General features: G+C 44.0%; 2 protein-coding genes across 3 annotated transcripts in view; one reads left to right on the forward strand and one right to left on the reverse strand.

Moving 5' to 3' along the window:
- Positions 1-6,156, reverse strand: part of LOC134212579 (dual specificity calcium/calmodulin-dependent 3',5'-cyclic nucleotide phosphodiesterase 1-like) — a 705,268-nt gene extending 699,112 nt beyond the window's left edge. Inside the window, exons 1-2 of one of the 2 annotated variants that reach the window (XM_062690565.1) lie at positions 5,900-6,156; positions 5,226-5,481 (exon numbers count right to left, since the gene is read on the reverse strand). The gene's annotated coding sequence lies outside the window, so the exon portion shown is untranslated. The remainder of the gene's footprint in view (positions 1-5,225; positions 5,482-5,899) is intronic. The other variant, XM_062690571.1, reaches the window with a different exon arrangement.
- LOC134209860 (uncharacterized) overlaps positions 1-12,624 on the forward strand; it is a 113,856-nt gene that overhangs the window by 19,266 nt on the left and 81,966 nt on the right. The window lies entirely within an intron of this gene.

Genomic DNA, 12,624 nt, shown 5'->3' on the forward strand with positions numbered 1-12,624 from the left:
AGGAATTCCTGGTGGAACTTGCGAAGGAATTCCTGGAGGAACTTTCGAAGGAATTCCTGGAGGAACTTCCGAAGGAATTTCTGGAGGATCTTGCGAAGGAATTCCTGGAGGAACTTCCACAGGAATTCCTGGAGGAACTTCCGAAGGAATTCCTGAAGGAACTTACTTTATTTGTCTTATTTGTCTTATTTGTACCAGCACTACTGTTATAACCCAAATCCTTTTCAAAGCTTGTGTGGAAAACTTGTACAGAAATCCAATCACGATATTTGCTAATGTTTTAGAAACGGCCGATGTTTTTATTTTCCAAAAACAAGTTTGTTTATTCTGATCTGCTCATTGCGTGATTGGTCGGCGTTGCTGCTTTTCTTTCGCCGAACCACTGCATGAGTGATAAATTTCTTCTCCATTGTTGCCAATTCCTTTTGTTCTCCGTTTACGGCATATTCTAAAGCAATTGTAAACTGCATAATGATGAAATAGTTTTGGCAACACTGACAGCGTCATTCTGGCGGGCTGAATTGGGCAATTTTCTCTCTCAGAGAGTGCTTCCACGTGCTTTTCTAACGGAAATCCCTTCCCTCAGACCTTAATTGTTGAAACTATATGCAAAAAATTGGCCGGTATTGCCAAACTACGTGGGGGTCTCCGGGCCCTGTAAAAAAAGTTTGGTTTTGGTGCGAACATATAGCCTTTTCGTATACTAAGTATACAAGAAAGGCAAAATGTATTTTGGCCATATCTTCTGATCCCATAGTCCGATCGGGCTAACAATAAGATAAGATTCTGCGTCGAATACAACTTGTTGCAAGCAAATCGGTTTAGGGTAATTGCTTGAAAAATGAGCGAGACTTTCATACGCGCTTTTGACGTAAAAATGCATTTCGGCCATTACTTTTGATCCCATAGTCCGATCAGGCTAATTTTAAATAGGAAACAATGAGACAGGATTCTGCGTCGAATGGGCGAGACTTTTTGCGTACACACAAATTTTAATGAACGAGAAAGGCAACATCACCACTAGGTGGATTAATCTGGGTTTTTATTGAGTATAACTCCAGGAAGTCAATTGATAAATTAATCAGAAATTTCATCGAAAATTCCCTCATGAATTCATCCTTCAACTTATAAAATTTATAGGGCTTTGACCCAGAAATTCCTTCGCAAATTTCTTAGGGATCTTTTTCAAGAAATCCTTCAAGACGGGCTTGTTTCATGAAATCTTTTAACAATTATTTCAAATAATCCCACAAAAAATCATCGTAAATTCCGTCTGGAGGAGTATACCAGAACAGTTGCTGAAATTTTTTGAAGTATACCTTAAGGAGTTTCTGGGGGAAATTCAAAACATTTTTTTAAAGAAACTATCGAAATTTATAGAAGTATTCTTGAAGTAAATTCCGCGGCATTTCCTGGAGTAACTCGAGAAAAAGAAGGTGGGATGATTTTTGGAAGTATTTCCAGGGTCGAAATTTGGCGGGAAGGACCCAAAAAAAATTGGGTACTTATGGCAAAAGTATCTGTACATGTTTCTGTGGGGATTGCCGGGAGAACTTCAAATATATTTCTTCCAGAGGATTTTCTGAAGAAATGACTGAAGAATTCCCAAACTAGTCTCCTGGAACTTCGTGGAGGAATGTTTTAGGAAACACCTGGAGGGATTTCTGGCTTAATTCCTGGAGGAATTCGCAATCAAATTTCCATAAGTGTATCTAAAAAAACTTCCGGGCTGGGTGCGAGTAGCGTTAGAAATTGTATGAGAGATTCGAAAACAGTTCAGTGGAAAAAAATTACGGAGAGTTCTCGAAATAATTGTGGAGGAATTTTTGGAAAGTTTCTCGAAGAATTCCAAGGAAATTTCCTTAGGAAAAAATGGTGGAAGATTCTAGAGATTCCGTAAAATATCTTAATTTTGGAGCAACTCACGGGGGAATTTCGTAATCGCTCCTATGAAATATCTGAGTTCCAGAGAAATTTCAAAAAGGATTTTGGAGGAATTACTTCAGGAACTTCCAGAAGAATTCCCAGAGAAATCTATGGAGGAATTACATAGGGGGCTTCTGGACGAACTCCCTGAAGAACTTATGAGGGAATTCCTGGAGAAAATGCTGGAAGAATTCTGAAAGAAGCTTCCTGGAGAAATATTTATGGAAATTCCGAAGGAATTTCTGGGGGAACTTCCTGAGGAATTTCTGGAGGAACTTCCTAAGGAATTACTGGAGGAAGTTTCTCCGGAATTGCTGAAGAAACTTCCGGAGGAATTCCTGGATAAACTTTCGAAAGTATTTTCAGAAAAAATATTTTAAGCTCTTTGAAGTGGAATGTATTCAACCGTATAAGACGAATTTAGTACTCTCCATTTAATTCCACTACGTTTTGTTATTTTTGCAGATACGTATTTCGACCTCAACTGTGAGGTCGTCTTCAGTGTCTTGTAATTGACTCGACCTCGTCGTACTTGACTCGAGTCAAGTACAAGACACTGAAGACGACCTCTCAGTTGAGGTCGAAATACGTATCTGCAAAGATAACAAAACGTAGTGGAATTAAATGGAGAGTACTAAACTCGTCTTATACGGTTTTCGAAAGTAATTTTGGAGAAACTTCAGACGAAATCCTGGAGGAACTTTCGGACAAAAACCTAGAGGAGCTCACTTTTCATAAGACGAGTTTGTACCTTCCCATTTAATTCCACCACTTGATTGTACCTTGACATATACGTATTTCGACCTCAACAGTAAGGTCGTCTTCAGTGTCTCGTACTTGACTCGACTTAGTATCGTACTTGACCCGACGACTAAGTCGAGTCAAGTACGAGACACTGAAGACGACCTTACTGTTGAGGTCGAAATACGTATATGTCAAGGTACAATCAAGTGGTGGAATTAAATGGGAAGGTACAAACTCGTCTTATGACAAGTGAAGACATTCCACTAAAAAGCTCAAAATAATTTTCTGAACTAGAGGAGCTTCCGGACGAAATCCTGGAAGAAATTCCGGACAAAATCCTGAAGAAACTTCCGGACGAAATGCTGAAGGAACTTCAGGACAAAGTCCTGGAGGAACTTACGGAGGAATTACTGGAGTAAGTTTCGGACGAAATCCTAGAGGAACTTGTGGACCAAATCCTGGAGAAGCTTCGAACGAAATACTGGAGGAACTTCCGGACCAAATCCTGGAGGAACTTCCGGACGAAATACTGGAGGAACTTCCGGGAAAAATACTGGAAGAACTTCCGGACGAAATCCTGGAGGAGTTCCGAAGAAATATCTGGAGGAATGTCCAGAGCAATTTCTTGATGAACTTCCCATCGAACTAGTGGCACATTTTTTCTGAGGAATCCGTTGATGAACTTCCGGAGAATTTTTGATGCTTCGAAATAGTCCACACCGACCTACGCCGCCGCCGCTGGCAGAATATGATCTATCACGTCGCCGCCGGTAAAATTTCAATCGGCGCACAGGTTTAATATGAAACAGACATTGAAATGGACAACAAGAGGAAGGCTTTCGTGGTGGGGTACGACAGACAAGGGGATGGGTGGACTATGACTTCAGTTTTACATCAGCAACTTTCAAAAAATGGTGGACAAGGAACATGTAATCAAGATCAAGACCCGCCAACACTTCTCATATAGACTTTGGTTCAGTACAATCAAAGTTTTGCCTATTTTCCGGGTATTGAACCACCCGACTTGGACATTAATTTACAATGTTCTGAAAACTCAGATGTGAATATGTACTTTATGTGGAAGATTATGATTTGAAAAATGTATTAGAGGTGACCACTTTCCGTCGATGGGATTCGAACCCACGAACCGAAAAAAATGGTAACTAGGCCTAATCTGCCTAATCACCCTTTGTCACAATATATTGAACCACAATATATTTGAGTCTTGTGTGACTTAGTATTTCTTTCATTTAAAAAAAACGGAACTGTTCCCCATAGGAGCATGGAGATCTAATGCATATCATAATTCAAGACTATTTTTTTCGTTAGATCTTTGCTGACAACAGATTATCATGCTTTTGCTTTGGAGCTTCCATTCTTTCCATTGCCTTGTACCGAATATTTCCATAAGTGATAAACACAAAAAAAATGAATGCAGCACATTGACAAATTTTACGTTCGGCACACTTGCTCGCTAGAGAGGGCCAGCATCCATCCTCTGCCAACGGGGAACAATATCGAGCAAAAAAAGGAAAATTCTTCCAAAAAGATTTAACAGCTGCATCGTAGCTTCTTCACCACGGATCTTTACATCAGAGTAGGATTTGCGGACCAGCCAGCGATCCTGAAGAAGAACTTTTTCTTCGCGGAAGTCACATTCCCTTAGACCGAACGGTGGCCCCAAAGTGCAGTTTGAGCAAGTTTTCCGCTTAAATGACGATAATTGGATCGAGCAGTTGCTTCCTCCATCGGAGGAAGAAGTAAGCCGGAACTGAGGCGGTAGCAGTCCCAGAAGAGGAAGTTTTTCGTTCGTCCGTGGAGTGTCAGCCAAGTAGGGCGGATAGAGATAAGCCATTGTTTCAGGGGTTTGGTAGTTACTTGCATGAAAGTGCATGGCGGTGTAGCAGCTGTGTGGTGTGAATGTCATTTTAATTGCGATAAAACTTGGTGGCAGTTTCTTTGGTTGGAGTTTAATGCGAAGTTCGGTTAGTTTGGGCTTTTTTTGCGGCAGATTATAATACAATGTAGCAGATAATAAAGAGCTGCAGTATGAGGTTGATAAATATGTTCATTTTTATTGCTTTTGTTTATATGTTCGCCTTCCTCGTATAACTAAGATGAACCGAAAATGTACACACTGAAGTCGCTTTTTACGCGAATGGATTTCATCAATCGGTCAACCACAATTTAACCAGTTTTCAAATACCACCTGATTTTCTTTTATTTGTCGATCAATGTTTTATTTAATCCAAGTTATTTAATTAAAGTCAGAAACAATGAAAACAAAAATCGTATTAAAAGCTACCTACTTCTAAGACTTTTTTTTATATATAATGATGATAGTAGATTATAATAGGTGTGGACCAATCAAATCTAAACCTCGCTGAAAGATATCTAAGTGAAAACAAGAAAAAATAAACACAAAAATCCATCTTGAATAAATTTTTCAGAAGGCTTGAAATTTGGTGTAAAATCCCATTCATACCAAAATAGCTATAGTATAACGAAATTGAACCGCTACCGGAGAGCATCTATTTGTTATGTTGAATAAATACCTTCGATTTTTCACTTTTTTGCTCACAGCGTTAGGAAAGAAGGAAACTGTTTTTTTACTTGGATCAGGAACACCGCTACCACCATCAGTGATAAATATTCATTTCTCCCCACCCGGACAACGTTTCACCAGGGGAATCAATTCACACAATTAATTGAATTTCGAGCTTGTATTCATCACTCAGTCGGCTTTTCACAGTGCCGCCACCACCCTGCTCTTGCGATTCGAAACGTGCTTGACTTTCCCTAGACACTGACCTGAAAATAAAAACACTCTTCGACTCACTACGTCATCCGGCACGACTATCAAGCTCCCGGTAGGCCCACATGCTTCCATCACGCTGCACACTCATTCTGACGAGTAGATCCAGGCCCAAATCTATTTTTACCCATTATCGACCACGTGCACTTCCCCCAACTTGCCACGGCTTGGGTCTAGATCTGGCTGCAGGAAAAAAGCCCATGTAGTAGATGCGAATCTGATAGGAAGAGATACAAGTGCGACTTTTCACCGGCGGTCGATAACATATGCGCTCCGTTGGAACGCCGGATATTAGGCGGGATGGGCATCGATGTCGGCCAACCGGATCTGAAATATGCTTTAATTACGGACCAACAGCCGCCCATCCGTGGTCGGACCACCGCTAATGAAAGCATATAACTTTACACAATTCACCGTTCGAGAATGGTTCGGAATCACTTCGCTGGCTGCTGTTGGGAAAACCATCTGTTTCCAGAACAATTAGCTCTGGCCCACCTGATGGCGTGCTTTGCTACACTTTGAATTGTTTCCACACGACCTGTGGGATGAATCTTTGTTCCCTTCAACAAGATCTGAACTACTTCGCACGCAAAACCACACGTAACCGAGCAGTTCACGTAAAGCCACTTCCTAACGGCTGCTTGGTCCAAAGCACGAACGATGGTGCTAATCAACCACCGGCCAACCGTAACAAGTAAGCGCCCTGTGAAGGCTCGTCCTCGAGAAACCCATCTGAAGCACGTGTTTCCTCGAGCAGGACTGACTGAACTTGGCAAGTGCTTTCGCTGGTGGGCCAACCTTCGCTCTCGAAAGTACCACAACAATCCTCCGCTCCATCCATCCATCCATCCATCCATGCGGAGATTCTGATTACCGCCTTCACACTGCAACAATGCTGGTACCCAGGCGCGATATGATGTAGCTTACTACCACTGCAGCAGCTGGTGGACGCTTTGGACAGGAGCGTGCTTAGGAAACGGATCTCAGTGTTTCGCATTTTCTGGAAATTTTGCCAAAATTTGTAAACTATGATATCGTAGGGGAACGTTTTTGCACTTCATCTCATAGCTCCCATTTCCATTTGTTTTTTTTGTGATTTTTTTTTCAGCAGTGAGCACGCATGTTAGCAAAAAGAAGCGAAAATATTGGTGCTGTATTTCTCTGTTTGCGTTGAGATAAATATATGTACAGTGAGATGGAAAATGGAACAGTTCTCCTATTCAGTCGTATGTTTTCGTGCAGCAGATTCAAATGATCACAATCCGTATCGAATATCCCTCAGCCCCATAACTGAAGATATCCTCACGTGTCATAAGACGAGTTTGTACTATCCCAATTAATTCTACAACTTGATTGTAACTTTACAGATACAGAGTTCAGTGCGAGATTTCTCTTGTTTCGGACAGCAGAACGATCGCGCGATCGGCCGAAATATTGTGTTCTGCATTGCGCGGCCGGTAATAAGAGTAGCCATCGAACAAGTAAGTGCAGTGCGTGTTTTTAGTCGTCGGGAAAGAAATAAAATATCTATCTTGTGTTCGGTGGCTCATGCGCATGTCGCGTGCGGTCGAAAAAAGCGCGTTCTTCAACAGTTTGCTGTAGCCATCGAGCAAGTGAGTACAGAGTGCTGCGCTTCCGTGCGGTCGTCCAAAACGCGAATCTTCTCTGTTTTCATATGCCACCGGGCATGCATGTTTTAACTTTTAACTTGAATTAGTGTTATTTTCCATCCCATACATCGCATCACTTACCGAATTGAATCCAGATAAATTATCCTTTGTAACTAAAACGACATCCTATCCCAAGACAATCGTGGAGATGCAGAGGTATACTCGGTCTCTAGTAGCAACGAGAGTCGGACTAACAATCCTTCCATTCCTATATGACCGTAAGGACGTGGCCGGCGCCGTTATTGATTTTTAATATTTGAGCTCCCGAAACGTGTACATTGAGAATGGGTAGCTAATCCCAAGCCCCATTCATTGTGTTCTCTGTACAATTTCGCAAGCTCAGTCAATCACGGAGTAGCAACTACGAATTGTGCGGTCATAATGCTCATGCTCATGCAACTTGATTGTAACTTTACAGATACATATTACTGTGAGGGTGAGATATATTAGGAGTTGAGCAATCCACTTTCAGAGTGCATTGATGACAGATATGCAAATATCGTATAACGGTAAGGTTGCCAACACTAACTAGTAAAAAGCAGGCCATGACTTTGCTCTCTTTCCTCGTGGAACAACGAACGGAGTCGCACGCGCGATTAGACAGCACATCCCGTGATAGCTCGTTCGGCAGAACTAGGCCGCACAATTACGACCTCTTTAGTGTCTTGTACTTGACTCGGCGTCTTACAAGTGAAGACATTCCACTAAAAAAGCTCAAATTAATGTTCTATATGAGGATATCCTACAAAAATATGTACGCATGATTTAATAAGGCACTGGCAAGAGCGCTGCACTGGGTAATTACCAAGGTTTGGGAGGATCAGGTTCTGCCGCAGGAGTGGATGGAAGGGGTCGTGTGTCCCATCTACAAAAAGGGCGATAAGCTGGATTTTAGAAACTACCGCGCAACCACATTGCTGAACGCCGCCTATAAGGTACTCTCCCAAATTTTATGCCGTCGACTAGCACCAATTGCAAGGGAGTTCGTGGGGCAGTACCAGGCGGGTTTTATGGGCGAACGCTCCACCACGGGCCAGGTGTTGGCCATTCGCCAAGTACTGCAGAAATGCCGCGAATACAACGTGCCCACACATTCGAAACGCGCAGAGGGTTACGGCAAGGTGATGGTCTTTCATGTCTGCTATTCAACATCGCTTTGGAAGGGGCAATACGTAGAGCAGGGATCGACACGAGTGGTACGATTTTCACGAAGTCCGTCCAGCTATTTGGTTTCGCCGACGACATAGATATTATGGCACGTAACTTTGAGAGGATGGAGGAAGCCTACATCAGACTGAAAAGCGAATCTAAACGGATTGGACTAGTCATCAACACGTCGAAAACGAAGTACATGATAGGAAGAGGCTCAAGGCTGACGGTACGTAGAGGAGGCGAATTAATCCGACAACGATCCGATAGGAACAAAAAGACGAGATGCACAGCGGGCAAGGTGGAGCGATCAGGTGGAGGACGATTTGCGGACCCTTCGCAAACTGCGTGGTTGGCGACGTGCAGCCATGGACCTTGCTGAATGGAGAAGACTTTTATATATTGCACAGGCCATTCCGGCCTTAGTCTGGTAATAATAAAAAATTAATTTGATAATTTCCGTTTTTGCAGAATCACGATCATTGATGCAAGACACATATAATACGAATGCTAAAAAGATAAAGGCATGGCAAACGAAGAGTATTGCGTCCCGAGCATAGGAAAATAGCTCATTAATATCTTATCTTGATAAGATAGCAAAATGAGATATGGACATGATTGATATAAGAGATAAAAGATCAGGCGACAATATCAATATTTTGCACTAAAATATCATGAGGAAATCATGTTATGTTATTTGTAAGAAGTGATCAATATCAAGTGCTATTGGTTTGCTCTTATCCATAGCATATTTTGATATTTAATTGATATTTAGGTGCAAATTTATGATATTGTTGCCTGTTCTTTTATCTCTTATATCAATCAAGTCCATATCATGTTTTGTTATGCTGTTCATGGCTTCTGCCCGGGGTACCATTGGTACTTCGCTTACCTAAAAAAAACAGACCCCATTTCGCGGTCCTTAGCCTTTTACCCAGCAACTCCCTTCCCAAGCGACAGCGACAAAGCAGAAAGTAGATGGTGCTCGAGAAACTGACTCCATGATAGCGCTTTGTCAGATCCGTTCGCCACCCGGTCATTGGATAACATTCGTAGCGAATCGTAGGAATGAGAAGCTCCGGCCGACGGACACTTCAATGGATGGGATGGGATGCTCTCCCAACTTAACGCATGGACCGGGCAACTGGTGCCTCCAACGACAGACGTGGCCTCTGACGCACTTACTGGCGGTCATAGTGAAGCCCGGTCATAGCGACCGGTTCACAAGGTCACGTGGGTCTCCCGTGACGGCTTTACAGAAAATCAAATCGATCACATCTGCATCAGACGAAAATGGAAACGGAGCCTTCTTGATGTACGGAATAAACGTAGTGCCGATATCGCGTCTGATCATCACCTCCTCATCGGCGAAATACGCCTGCGCATTGCACGGATTCGTCGGCAGGAGGAAAGAGTTGGACGACGATTCAACACACGCCGACTGGAAGATGCCACGGTGAAACGGTCCTTCGTTGAAGAACTGGAGACGCGTGCTGCAGATATTCCGGAAGGTGGCAGCGTGGAAGACCAATGGACCGCCATCAAGAATGCCTTCATCGCCACCAGTGAGAACAATCTGGGCGAACTACGCACAGAGAAAACAATGGATCACCGATGACACCTGGAGAAAGATAGAGGAGCGAAGAGAAGCCAAAGCCGCGATAGAGCGATTGAAAACCAGAGAAGCCAAAGTCTTAGCCCGTCAACGACACACGGCTCTTGTGAAGGAAGTAAAACGCTCATGTCGACGGGACAAGCGAGCGTGGGCAGACTCTCTGGCCGACGAAGGAGAGAGAGCCGCCGGAACCGGGGACATTCGCCTCCTCTACGATATCTCACGACGCTTAACCGGGGGGAAGATGAATGCAACGATGCCTGTGAAAGACGCGAATGATCAGTTATTGACCGACCCAACTGACCAGCTGAAACGCTGGTTCGAGCACTTCGAACAACTTTTTCAAGTGCCAGCCAGGCCATCACCACCTCGGCATGATCTGCCTAGGATCCGACGTATAACACGCGTCAATACCGAAGCTCCATCACTGCTAGAGATTCAAACAACCATCCAAAGCATGAAATCGAATAAAGCCCCAGGGGTCGACCGCATATCAGCCGAGATGCTCAAAGCTGACCCCATGACATCCGCTCAACTACTGTATCGTTTATTTCGTAATATCTGGGACACCGCAACTTTCCCGGGCGACTGGATGCAAGGTATCTTTAGTGAAGGTGCCCAAAAAAGGTGACCTGACTGTATGCGATAACTGGCGAGACATTATGTTGCTGTATACCGTTTTCAAAGTTCTGTGCAAAATTATCCTAGCCCGGATTCAGGAGAAGATCGATGCGACTCTCCGGCGGCAGCAAGCCGGATTCCGTGCCGGAAGATCCTGTGTGGACCATATTGTCACGCTCCGCATCATTCTGGAGCAGGTCAACGAATTCCAAGAGTCCCTTTACTTGGTATTCATTGACTACGAAAAAGCTTTCGACCGTCTTAATCACGAGAATGTGTGGAGCGCCCTGAGATGCAAGGGAGTTCCTGAGAAAATCATCGGCCTCATCGAGGCACAGTACGAGGCCTTCTCGTGTAGAGTGCTGCACAATGGGGTCTTGTCCGACCCTATCCGGGTCGTAGCTGGTGTGAGGCAAGGATGTATTCTATCACCGTTGCTGTTCCTCATCGTAATCGACGAGATTCTGGTAGATGCGATTGACTGTGAATCAAACCGCGGGCTGTTATGGCAGCCTATAACCATGGAGCACCTAAATGACTTCGAATTGGCGGATGATGTTGCACTCCTCGCGCAACGGCGTTCTGATATGCAGAGTAAGCTCAACGACCTTGCCGAGCGCTCCTCTTCGGCAGGTTTAGTCATCAACGTCAACAAAACCAAATCGTTGGATGTAAACACGGTGACTCCTTCCAGTTTCACAGTAGCCGGGCAACCAGTGGAGAATGTTGAAAGCTTCAAATATCTTGGTAGCCAAATGGCGTCAGACGGCGGTACCAAGATCGACATAGGCGCACGGATCAAGAAAGCAAGGGCTGCCTTTGCGAGTTTAAGAAATATCTGGAAAAACAGGCAGATATGTGAACGCACCAAAATACGAATTTTCAACTCTAACGTGAAATCTGTGCTGTTATACGATAGCGGAACATGGTGTGTATCAGTGGAGAACACTCAACGGTTGCAGGTGTTCATTAACAGATGCCTGCGGTATACAATTCGGTCCTGGTGGCCTCACAACTGGATCTCAAACAACGAGCTCCATCGTCGTTGTCACCAGAGGCCGATAGCAACAGAAATTCGGGATCGGAAGTGGGGCTGGGTCGGCCACACTCTACGTAGGGGCGGAAACGAAATCTGTAAACAAGCATTAGACTGGAAGAAATAAAAGAAGTCGACCGAAATCTAACCTGGCAACAGGTTAAAGCGATAGCCGGGCAACGCTCAGGATGGAGATCTTTCAAGTCGGCCCTTTGCACCACCGGAGGTGTACAGGATCCATAAGTAAGTAAGTAAGTAATAGTGAAGCCCACAGAGCTGGTCCAGCGAAGAACAGCACCGACGGCGGATTGGGTACTTATTCGATTGTGGCCTGGAGTGTCGCCAACGATTACCTGCCATATATCGTTGACATAGAGGGAAGTGAAATACACGATAACAAGCAACAACGTCACAGCTTTAAGAATGGACAGAGCGCTAGCTTCATTGGAAAATATCTCGAACCCTGGTTCCCCATTGAGACTTGAAAGGAGCACCCTGTGATGGAATGCCGGACAATTGCAAGGATGTTGCTAGAAAATCCCTACTCGCTCAACTGTTGAAGGACGAATGGGATTTAAGTCCTGTTTAAGGTCTTGGAGATCATTTCAGTTGACAGTCAGAGCTACTACCTATCGGACGTGTTTTTATATGTTGTAGAAATTAAAAGCAATCCAGCTCTGTGATGCTTATTAGCAGTTAGGCCTTCCAAATAAATGAAAGCAATCCAGAGATACCAGGTTGGCCAAGCAAACGTCTCCCTAGTTTGAAAAATATGTGCCTGTACCGTACCCAGGCGGAATACTCTGACTGAATCCGATTCTACCTTCTAGTTTGTCACGCCGGTTCACCAACCTCTCGACGACCTTGGACACACGAGGTCAGCGAGATGGGCCAGTACATGGTGTAAACCCGGGAGGAGATACTGTTCTTTGGAATGGGGATGACCAAACTTTGATACCTTGGAAGCAGAAAACGGTGGATTGAAGCAAAAATATTTTATCCTGGGGACCTGAAAAGTTATAAGGAACGAGATGCTACCAGTGATTGT

Source organism: Armigeres subalbatus, chromosome 2 (genome assembly GCF_024139115.2).
Source record: "Armigeres subalbatus isolate Guangzhou_Male chromosome 2, GZ_Asu_2, whole genome shotgun sequence".
In the NCBI taxonomy this organism is placed as follows: domain Eukaryota; kingdom Metazoa; phylum Arthropoda; class Insecta; order Diptera; family Culicidae; genus Armigeres; species Armigeres subalbatus.